Raw genomic sequence first — 12,799 nt, 5'->3', positions numbered from 1 at the left:
TTATTAATATCATACATTGGTTATTTGGAAAATAATGCATTATTTGCAGATTTCTATTATGCAAATTTCTATTACGGAATAGTAAATTTTTTAAATTGCACATGTTAGTATCATCAATCTTGTTGGAAGGTCTTTAAGTATGGGGTAGCTGTCAAACTCATAGTGACAGATATAAGTTTTCCAAAGTCCTAATTTTTGCTTGAAAGCTCAAACTTCTATCACTGGCAATAAATACTGTCAGTTGTGTTCCTTTAAGTGACAGACACACTTATTTCATTTTCCAAAAAAAGTGTGCCAAACTCAAAGTCTGATAATCAGTTTGTTAGTGGTTCTTCGATGTAAGATACAGTGTTCCATGGTAACAGTAGCTAAGTCAGCTCGCAAATGCATACCATGGCACAAGTACTTTTCCTTGACAAGCATACTATGTCATGCAGGAAAGTGCTTTATGCACAGCACATATCCCATCTTATCATGCCAAATATTAAGAAGACATATACTCAAGGGTTGAGACTGATCATTTTTGGCGGATGAACGAGAGCATACAATGGTGAAGAATGCACTCAATGAGTCCTACAACAGTTTAATATCAATCATTTGATTCCTGCAGTTTTACCCACCATGGCTTTTGCAACATTAGTACAAACGTCAACATAGTGATAAAGGAAAATAATATCTAAATATTATTAAAATAATAATATAATAATAATAATGATGATAATATGAGGGCCCCAAAAGGGCTGAAGAATCCTTGGGAATCTGCAGGCTACACTTTAAGAATCACTGTACTAGTTAATAGCATCCTTAGTATCCTTCCAGTTTCTGTATCTCTTATCTTTCTTCAGAATAGTTACAGTGATTGTCTTCTTAAAACATGTTTCCATCAAGTGCTTGCTTAGTAATCCATGAAGCATTGTTAATTTCTTCCACAAAATTAAAAATCCTTTTAACTAATGGACAGATCCTTAATAGGCTCCTGCCTTTCTCTATGGTCAATTTATTACTTTAGTCAAGCAAATTTACATGGCAATTTTTAATATTTTCTATCACCAAGTCATTTGGGGGGCCACTCTTCCAATTTGGATTTTCTACCTTTTTTCCCCCTAAATGTGACCATTTTAACACGCAGCTCACTTCTTTCCAAGTTTTACATTTTCCTGTCATTGCAAAACCTTTGTTTAAGCCTTTTGTTTTTCCATCTTTTTTGTATACCTTTCCCAATTAACTACTTCAAATTTCAGTTCATTTATTGTTGGTTATATAAGTATCTATATAATTGTTCACAAGTGGGCTAAAACTTTCATTTGGGAGCTAGTTGCTTAGTATCTAACATAACTTTTTAAACAAAAGGAATATGATACATGCTGTTGTTATATTCACAGAAAAGGCAGCACTTTTGAAGATATCTGGAAAGTGTATTCTTTCCAAAGTATTGTGCTATGACACTTTATTTGGTACAAGTCAGAACAGGTCACGCCTAAATATTTTGAGCCAAAGAGGATGTGATGTATAAATAGGGTATTTGTCAATAAAGAATCAATAAACAAATTAGAAAAGCCCTTTTTATTTCAAAGAGAAATCATTGACATTCTTATTTATAGTCTTAGTAATTAGTAGACTTTCATAATTGGAGTCACTTTCAGTAATGGTAATTTGGTCTATAACTAAAAATTGAGCTGGGTGGCTCAGCAGTTTAGTGCCTGCCATCAGCCTGGGGCGTGGTCCTGGAGTCCTGGGATCGAGTCCCACATTGGGCTCCCTACATGGAGCCTGCTTCTCCCTCTGCCTGTGTCTCTGACTCTCTCTCTCTCTCTCTCTCTCTCTGTTTTCTCTCATGAATAAATGAAACCTTAAAAAAATTTTTTTTAAATAAAAACTGAATCCAACATTAGAGCTCTTCCCATAATCAAAGTCCATATCCAATTCAAATTTTGGCTTTAATCTAGGGATTTAGGCAGGATGGACACTCTATACATAAATACAATGCCTACTGTGTGGTATGATCCCACTAATTTTCTTAATTCAAGAAAGGGAGATCATGGATAATTATCAGAAGTCCTATTATTTCATAAAGCATAAGTGTTATATTAATATTTCTCCTTTGCTGTGGGAGCTACAGGGGGCTCTATAGTTGGTAAAGTATTGTTATCTGCATGTCATTTCTTAGTCTCCAAGCCAAAAAATCATGATGTTAATGAGTGATATTAATACTTGATAAAATACAAATGGCTTTGACTCTGCTATCAAAAAATCTCTCTTTATTCTCAGATTCTAAAAAAAAAAAATAAGCATCCCATTTCATTAACCACTGAACTTATATATAGAAGCCACTATAATTTAAGTTCATTTTAAAGATTCTTACATAATTGCCAATTGAAGGCGGCATGAAAAAAATAATAAAATTCAGGCAGACATTTATTTCCATACAATAGGGCTACTCAAAATCTTGTTTAAGTGTGTATTTACCCTTCTGGCTCTTTTCCTTAGAACCTGTGCAATGTCTGGAACATGGTTTACATTCAATAATTGTTGCTGAATGAATCATAAGTAATTTCTGGTAGGTTAGAACAGAGGGAAATTTATTAATTGTACTTTTCAAAGTAATCATTCTAAAATGCATCCCACCCAAGCAACACAGAGAATAGAAAAATAAATATGATATTTGTCACACTGTTCTTGAACCATAAGCACCACTTCTCCACCCACCTCTCCCTCAATATTACACAGACAGATGAATAGAGCCTTATATCTACATCTTTGTCTCTGAGTCTTGATAGCTTTTCTACAAGAGAGTTGATAGCCAGTATTTGGTTCACAGACCTTAAAGAAAAGATAATAGGGCCAACACTGTATTATTTTTTTAAAGAAAATGTCAAGAACAAAAAATGAAAATGTCAAAAGATAGGTTGATATACTGTATTACTCAAAGATGGTTGTGTTGGGAGAGCTGACCAAGTGATTTACTAACAGCTTTTACTGGACATTCTTTGGATTACAATGTAGATGAAAAATAAATGGGAATCCATTTCATGTTTACTCTATCCAGGCATTTGACAGATGGAGAAAAAAAATAGGAAGACACAATTAGAGTCTACAAAAACGTGGAGATTTTTTTTCAGGTTTCAAAATTATGAAAAAAAATTTTGTCATGGAAAATTTTTTCAAGGGCCTATTTATCTACCTTTATCTTTATATCCTTTGATTAAGTAAACTGCCTTTCATTACTGATCACATGTGTATACAGGTAGGGATTATGAAATTGTGTAAATCTGATGTTCAACTGAAATATAAATGCAAAAATCAATAGAAGGGGCCCTTGGTATACTCAGTTCATAATAGATGTAGATCTCATTGGTGAATCTTAGATAAGATTAGGTTCTCTTGTGGCTCTTGAGGAAAAGTTTTAGTCACTCAGTAGTACTTTAATCCATAAACATTCATTGAGGGTCCATTATGTGTCAGGAATTTTCTAGGTGTGTACATATAAAGATAAATAGTATTGGTGAGCATTACTTCCCATTACAGGGAGGTCTCCACTGGATACAGAATAGTTAACTGAGTAAAAATATAAAAGAAATGTAGACAAAAATAAATATTCTACATTGTTCAAAAAGGCATATAACTGCACACTTGTAAAGATCTACTAGGATGTCCTTCTTATTTTTGATGATTATTTAATGCATGTTCATCAATGATCTTTATGTTGGTGAAGAATATGGAAGGCTGAATGCCTTAAGAGGCCTCCTTTTAAAGGTTCCTGTTTCCCGGGTATTCATGACTCATTAAATTTATTATTTGCATCCCTTAATCTTCATTCCATTTTTCTAAACAAGGGAATCTCATACTGAAATTCTAAAGGAAACTATACTTAAACATAGATTCTAATCACTCTTTAATGTATGTTTATTATTAATTCTAGAAAGAAGACAGATAATATAATATCTCCCTTCTGACTATACATTTTTCAAATCGGTGACAATATAGCAAAATTTTCAAGTCTTTATCCCATTGACATTGGTTATGTCAAGAAATAAAGTGTTACTCACTTGAGTAATTTAATATTTTCCTCATATAATTAACGGTAATTTGAGTGGCAAAACATCAGGGGTGACGTTTGAATTTGTCTTCCCTAAACTTGTTTTCTGTTGTTCATGCGTATCCTGGGATTTCAAGAAATATGTAAGAATTCTTTCTTACATATTTCTGTTTTCCTAAACAATTAGATTTTACTTTCATGCTTTTGCAGAAACATACTTTGCTACTGTTTTGGCAGAGCTATAATGCTTTGTTTGACAAGAATCTACAATAATTTTCTTATTTCAAAAACCAATGCCTTTAATTCTGATTTTATGCTCTAATCTTAATAAAATAGTTCATTTCTCCCACATAAATTAAACTAGGTCATTCTGTTGTCCCAACTTGCTTGTCAAGGTGAAATATTTAAAATGAATACATGAACTCACATCCCTAAGACTTCACTGAATCCTTATGTAGTGACAACACAATTGCATAAATTCTCTTTATATTCCCATTTTTTCCACCTACTCTGGAATTTAAGTCATTAGATTGAAATTTGATTTTAAGACAACAGCCATGTTGACAGAAGCTCTAAGAGGCAACCATATAGATCCCTTACTGATTTGTCTGTAAATCTGTTACTGAGGACACAGATTGTTGCATTATAGAGCATCTTTGAATAAAGTGAACTTTCTGATTATAAGAAATATTTGAATTGAGCAACTGGCTTGTTTAAAACTTATACATCGCTCTTTCCATTAGTTACCAGCAAACCAAGAAAAAGAAACAAGATACAGTTCATCCCAACCAAATTTGTAAGATCTTATATTTTGTGTACTGACCTCATCCATGCTTCATCTTAACATCCCTACTTTTAATATTGCTTTCTCCATTCAGTTTTGCTTTCATTTCGCATTTAGTTATGCTAAAGCACATGTAAGACAAAATTTGCCATCTTAACCATTCTTTAAGTGTACAGTGAATACATTCACATTGCTATACAGTCTATCTCTAGAACTGTTTTCATCTTGCAAAACTAAAACTCTGTTCTATTAACAACTTTGCATTTCCCTTTCACCTCAGCCCCTGGCAATCATCATTCTACTTTCTGTCTCTATGAATTTATCTACTTACCTCACATAAATATTTGCCTTTTTATGATGGGCTTATTTAACTTAGCATAATATCCTGAAGGTTCATCCACGTTGTAGCACGTGTAAGGATTCCCTTTCCTTTTGAGGCTGAGTAATAAATATTTAATTGTATGTATATACTACATTGTGTATATCCACTCATCTGTCGAAGGGCATGGGTTGCTTCCACATTTTGGCCATTGTAAATAATACTGCTATGAATGTGGGGGTACATCTTTGAAACACTGCTTTCAATTCTTTTGGGTATATACATAAAAGTGGAATTGCTGGATCGTATGGTAATTCTATTTTTAATTTTTTGAGGAACTGCCGTACTGTTTTCCATAGCAGCTGCACCATTTCATATTCCCACAAACCATTTACAAGGGTTCCGATTTTTCCACATCCCTGTCAACACTATTTTCTGGTTTTTTGACAGTATCTCTTCTAAGGAGTGTGAGGTGGTATCTCATTGTGGTTTTGATTTGCATTTCCCTAATGATTAGTGATATTGAGCATCTTTTCATACGCTTATTGGCCATGTGTATCTTTTTTGGAGAAATGTCTATTCCAGTATTTTGCCCATATTTAAATTGGATTCTTTGTTTTTCATTGTTGAGTTGTAGGAGTTCCTTATGTATTCTGGAAATTAACCCCCTTATAAGATATATGATTTGCGAATATTTTCTCCCATTCCATCTGTTGCCTTTTCACTCTGTTGATCATGTCCTTTGATGCACATAAGTTTTTGATTTTGATATAGCCCAATTTATCCATTTTTCCTTTTTGTTTCCTGTGAGTTATTTTTACTTTGATTTAACCTCATAAGTATTCTACAAGCTACCTCTTAAACTCCTCCTAGAACAGAATATACATAGGTGAGAATGTAGTCACTCTTCAATATTAGCTATCCTGTCATTTTCCTATGACATTTTAATTATTTGTACCTTGTTATGAGCCCTTTTTTATTTGTTAATGGCATGAATATAAACAAATAGTGCCTTAATATCTGAACAAAAGTTATCTATGTAGAAACACAATTTTCCATGGGCCTCCCACATTTTTTCATATCTTGTGAACAAGGCACTGGCTGGGCTTTGCTCTGGACTCTCTTTTCAAAGATGATTGCATAGTAAACAGCCTTCAAAGAAAAGGCAAGTCGGCTCACATCCTTAGAGAGGATGGAGAGAGTGTCTCCCTCTAGAATTAAAGACAGGCATGCTTATAGCCCATTGTAAAAGATTTACATTCCCTAAACTCAGGATTCCTCTCTTGTAATGCAAACTACTGCATCTGAAGTATCATCAGGCTCTCTTTGCATTGCCATCTGGGAATTGTGGCTCAAGGAATCAGTACGACAAGATTTACAGACTACCTATTGCTATTGGTATAAGAAACCGTCCTTTGTTTCCAGCCTTGGAGGTTCATGTATTCTATGAGCATCCATGAAACTGCATCAGGCCAGCTTGTTAGCTTGCAAGTACGGAAAAACTCAGACCCTTCATGGTGCTTGGCAACATATTATAAGGATTTTTGTGAATATACTTGAAAGTCATTTAGCCTAATCTCCTACTCAGTCAAGACTTTCTTCTACACATCTTGACAGATGGCATTCTAAATATCACTTAAATGATTCCAGTAAAAGGAAAACTCTTCTCAAAACCTATTGCATCATTGGTCCCTCCTTATGTGAACTGAACTATTAATAACTCCATAATACTGGGTTTTGCCTGGACTCATCTGGTATTGCATAGAATAATTATTCTATTTTCCACATGGCAGGTCTTTGTATTTGAAAGTACTTACTTAGTCTCCACTAATCTTATTTAATTCTCTAGACATATCATTTTCATTCCGTATCTTCACACACTATGTTCTCCAGACCCACTAGACACTCCGAGACACACTACAGTATGGTGATATTCTCACAGATGCTCAGAACTAGAGATGAATTTAATAGACTTATATGGCTAAGGCAAAATTTAGTGAAAATATTATTATTTGGACAGAATGCATTTGATTGATTTAACATGAGTTTTATGTACAGTTTTTATAGTTCAGTCATAGTGTATCTGATTTAGCTTGTGATGGTAAAAATATTCAGACTTTTTCCACGTGGTCACTCTTAAACTATGACCATATTTGTAAACTGATTTTGTAAAACTGTAACATCAGATTTTTATTTTTAACCAGTCCAGATCATTTTTAACTTTGCTTCTGTCACCAAAGATGTTAGCTCCTTGTTAGGTAAAATTTATGCCATCTGAAAGTTTTATAGACATCCTTACAATCATTTAATCTTAGTCACTAATGAAAATATTGTCCACAAAAAAAAAGGCTAAGGACAAGCCATTAAATTCCTTCTTTTTCATAGTAACACAGACTATACTTCAATATTATTGATCGGTTGTCTAGCTAGTTATAATCCACTGAATGATGCCATTATCTAGCATAAATGTCACCATCTTATCCACAAGAATATCTTGCTTTGGTGAAATAAAAATGATCCACATTTTTGAAATTCTCTAGATCTACCGACTATTTCTAAAAGAATATTCAACACTTTACTAGAAAAGTGAGAGGAATGTCATTCAGGAGGATGAATCAATGCTAATTTACCTTGCTACTGGCCAGATGAGATAAAGGGAACTGGATTTAAAGTTTTTTGCCTAGACAAAGAATTGCTTTTCTGATCCCTAATCTCATATAAAGCCAAAACCTTAAGTCCCTGAAGGAGTGATAGCTAACAGTCTCATTCACAAAGTCCAGACAAAAATCTATGGCTTCTGGTGGAGACATAGAAGCAAAAACATATCTGTCTCTGGGGAAATACATAGGAAACTCCTACTTCCATTGTGATTTTTTGGTGCAGTTGGAAATATACTATATCTTTATTGTGGTGTGGTTATAAATTTGTCAAAATGCAACAAACTATAGACATAAAACTGACTTAAATAAAAGTATATTAAAGTAAGTTAATTTTCTAAATTTAGAGAATAAAGAGGAGAATAAAGATCATGAAATCAATATTGCCTTTAAAAACAAACTGAATTTTGAAATGTTAATCATTACCATTAAAATTTAGGTCTAAAAAGATCTCCTAAGGAAACTGAATGAAACAGGTACCTATTTAGCAATTTTATCTAGATCATTAAAAATCTTATAAGTTCTCATATAGCATTTTCTAACTAATAATATATTACAAATGAGGAATGTATTATTTCTTCTTCATGCCTTTAAAATGTTTGCTAACTCCATCATCTAGTACTCATAATGTGTATGAAAAGCAGAAAAGTACAATATATTCTCTGTTCAAACTGTAATAAAATGAGAAATTTACAGTAAGAATTATAATAAGAAAAACTACCCTTTGGAAATTGAACAATGCTATCCTATATAATTTTTTAATCAAGGAAGAATACAAATTTACAATTAGAGACTAGGAAAAAAGTTATAAGCATAAAACATACTCTATCATTCTTAAAGATATAGTAAAAATCAGTAAAAATAATTATAGCTATAAGTGCTTTCTTTATTTAGAAAGAAAACATAAATAAATTGAATATTAAGTGAAGAATAAGAAGGGAAATAATAAAATCCAGAGAGGACAAAAATGAATTAGTAAATATAAAGTAGAAATGAATGAACTAAAGACAGAATAGTAGAAAGAATGGCTAAAACTAAGATTAGTTTGGTTCAAAGACAAAATATTCAAGACTTCTGGCAATACCAGCATGATATTTTATAAAAATCACAGTATTATAATAATAACAATGCCAATAAAACCACTTTATTTTTATGCTTGTTTACTCTTTGTCCTGGATATAGTCATTCTATTACTTACTTGCTTAATCCTTGACTTTAATATTGTTTCTTAATTTCAATGTGCTTTTGAATAAATAATTAATACAAATCACTCCTTCAAAAAGTCAAAGGACAAAGTCCACAAGATCATGCTGATAGATCCAAAGGATATTTGAAAAAAATAAACATTTCTTTCTGATAATAATTCTTGGAAAAAATAATTCTTTATCATATCAATCCATAATCATAATTATCAATGAAATATGAAATCATCCCTAGATTACTTCACTTACTTGAATTCCTTTAAAAAATATTGTACCTGAGACACCTGGGTGGCTCAGCGGTTGAGGGTCTGCCTTGGCTCAGGTCTTGATACTGGGGTCCTGGGATCAAGTCCCACAGGGAGTCCGCTTCTCCCTCTGCCCAAGCCTCTGCCTCTCTCTCTCTCTCTCTCTCTCTATGTGTCTCTCATGAATAAATAAAATCTTAAAAAAAAAATATTGTAGCCTATGCAGTAAGAGAAGAAAACAGATGTAAATGTTGAAAAGCAGCACCAACCATCATTATTTACAGATGTGAATAAAACCACATTTTTGCAATATTAAATCAAAAGGATACAAAAATAATATTTTTAAAATGTATATGTAAATACTAGCAATAAGAAATTAGGAAATAATGGAAAAAATCCCATTCTTACTATGAATATAGGCAATGTTTCTCAAACTTTAAGATGCATACAAATCACCTGACAGTTTTGTTAAAATGAAATTCAGGGACACCTGGGTGGCCCAGGAGTTGAGTGTCTGCCTTTGGCTCAGGGTGTGATCTGGGGATCTGTGATTGAGTCCTGCATCCGGTTCCCCACGGGGAGCCTGCTTCTCCCTCTGCCTGTGTCTCTGCCTCTCTGTGTCTCATGAATAAATAAAAAAATCTTTAAAAAAAAAAAAGCAGATTCAGCAGGTTTTTGTTTTGTTTTAAAGATTTTATTTATTCATGAGAGACACAGAGACACAGGCAGAGGGAGAAGCAGGCTCCACACAGGGAGCCGGACATGGGACTCCATCCCAGGTCTCCAGGATCACGCCCTGGGCTGAAGGCAGGTGCTCAACCTCTGAGCCACCCAGGGATCCCCAGCAGGTTTGAGGTGGAAATCAAGATTTTACATTTCTAATGAGTTCTCAGTTGCTGCTGATCAGGCTTCAAGTAGTAAGGAATATATATGTGTATATGTATATTCTCGTGTATAATTTTAAAATTTAACACTTAAGAAATTAGTGAAACTTCTCTTTTTTAAAAAATAAAAAGCAAAAGGAAGTAAGTTAAAAAGTTACTGGGAGACAAAAAAACAAACAAACAAACAAAAACATTTGAATGAAGAAAATAAATGTCACATCCCTGGATGGGAAGACAACAGTACAAGAATGTCTATTCTAACTAAAATTAATCTAGTGCTTTTATCTTAACACAATGAAAACTACCAAGTGCTATTTTTCGTGACTTTTAAAGATGAAAAAGGTTTTTTTTCCACAAAGAAGGCATTAGGCAGTTCTTCTCTTCCAGGAATTAAGGTGTCTTTTAAAGTGACAATAATTAAAACAATTTGTTCTGCATGGAAACAGATTAAAAGTGTGGGATACAAAGTCCAGCCATGGATCCAACTGTGCATATAAACTTATATACAACAGAGGTGGCATATCAATCTCTGAGAGAAGAAATTATTTGAAAACTTTTATCTATTATAATATCGATTATTTTATATTATCTCATTCTGTTAGAATAGTGCTGTCACGTGAATGAGCAATCATGGCCTGTCCCTACCACTATCGCCATTCTTCTGACAAAAAAATTCAATGAGTTCTATAATTTAGCTATTCTCTTTAACATGATCTTGTTTTTTTACCAAAAGCCCTATCAACATAGCTAAATTAGAGTTATTTCCTCTGTGATAAAATCAGACCCATCAGCACAGAGTTCTTCTCTCTCTGATTATAATTGTAGGGTTGCAGGGGCTTTTGTTTGTCTCTTTTTTCGCTATAGCCCCAGATTGTCCATTTTGGTCCTAGACTGCCTCCTACTGCTCCCCAAATGACATCAAAAGATAAATGATTAAGAACTTTTATTATTTTATTATTTTTTATTTTTTGATTAAGAACTTGTAAAGGCTAAATCAACAGCTCCTTTACAAGTTGTATGCACATAAAATACATCTTTAAAAAGGATATGTTATTTTAGAACGTATCAAATACATTATTAAAAGTGTAAAACCTAGGCTTCAATAATCACCACTAGCATTTCTTTGCCAAATATCTAATAAAGCATATCATAAGCACAGTGAATGCTGCAGTATGAGAGCCAGAAATAATAAATTGTCAAATATATCTCAAGTTTCTAAACATTCTTCACCTCCCAGGTAGATTGGTTCCAGGTCTTCTTTGGGTCCCTCAGATAAAGCTATGACTCGCATGGTACCCTTTAGGGTTAAATTATGGCTAAAGGAATCTATTCCAGTTTGCTCTAGTGATTTCTAAACTCCTGTCCTCTATTTGTATTTCTTCAACACCAAAAAAGAGGACTTGTATTTACAAACAATTTAAAGAAAACAAAAAATTAAAAACTATCCTTTTTAAAAGTCACACTGAAATAGTTCCCATGTTGTTTACGTCATCAATCTTCACTACCCTTGAAAATCTTCTCTTTCTCCTACATCCCGGACAATTTTGATGACTCCTCCTTTTCTTCCTCCTCCTTTAATGAAACCTTTCCCTCACTACTACTCGTGTCCACCACACTCCAACCTCCTCTCCAGCCTTTATATTTTGTCAATAGAACTTGTCTGGAAAAAAACAAAACAAAACAAAACTTGCTTGACAAAGCAAGATTCTTAGAGAATAGCTCAGCAATACCAGAATACTACATATCATGGTCAAAGAAGTGTCAAAGGCTAGAAACATCCATTCCCATGTGAGGGGATTTTGTCCCCTTACATTTTTAGGCACTTAGTAAAAATGCACAAGTGAATGAATGATTATAATGATAGAAGGAAGAATTAGCTATAATGTGAAAGAAAAATTTTAGTTCGTCAGAAGTCCTAGGCCCCTGACAGAGCTCTGCTCTTACTCCCTCTCATAATACTTTTATAAAATGACTTTTACAAGGATAAAACATATAAACATAGTCTGTTCCTGAATTAATGTAAAATATTAGCAGTTCAGTATTGATATGGAATGAACTCATGTAATAGCTTTTAGATTTCCAACATTTTAATAAGAAATCATCAAGGGAAATAATGTACATTCTTGGGATTTAATGTATTCATTTGTACAAAATAGGGTGATGTAAAACTTCACTAACCTAGGCCCCTTTAATTCCGAAATTATCATAGGAAAAGTCATGGGTGTAGTATGAAGGACTGTGGCTAGAGATAGGAAACACAATAAACTTGAAACCTTTCTTTAACTAACTTGTGTATGATTTTAGAAAAGTCCCATAACCCCTCTGGTTTCTGTTGTGTTTAAAGTGAGCTGAATCATTCAATCAATCCATCTCAGCATCATATAATTCCATGATTCTACATGGACCAGATAGATGTTCCTTTTCTACGTTATCCTTTCTCTAAGCAGTGGCTCTTGGAATGAAATTATTTTTGTTGGCATGTTTTTTTCATCTGGACGTGACTAGGCTTCAGGGATCACATGAATTCCCTAAACTTGGGCAATTATGTTTGGGTGCATTTTTCTGAGCAGGGGTATATAGTTTACATTTGATTCTCAAAAGGGATAAAAACCAAATTCAATAATGAACTAATTCCAAGTGATTCACATTAACTTGTGAAAACAGGCTCAGAA

General features: G+C 33.3%; 1 protein-coding gene across 11 annotated transcripts in view; it reads left to right on the top strand.

Annotated features, from left to right (window-relative positions):
- SPATA16 (spermatogenesis associated 16) overlaps positions 1–12,799 on the top strand; it is a 236,083-nt gene that overhangs the window by 92,765 nt on the left and 130,519 nt on the right. The gene's annotated exons all lie outside the window — the stretch shown is intronic.

Source organism: Canis lupus, chromosome 31, assembly GCF_048164855.1.
Source record: "Canis lupus baileyi chromosome 31, mCanLup2.hap1, whole genome shotgun sequence".
Classification (NCBI taxonomy): domain Eukaryota; kingdom Metazoa; phylum Chordata; class Mammalia; order Carnivora; family Canidae; genus Canis; species Canis lupus.
Note: the sequence above shows the minus strand (reverse complement) of the source record. Positions and strands in the feature narration are given on the sequence as shown.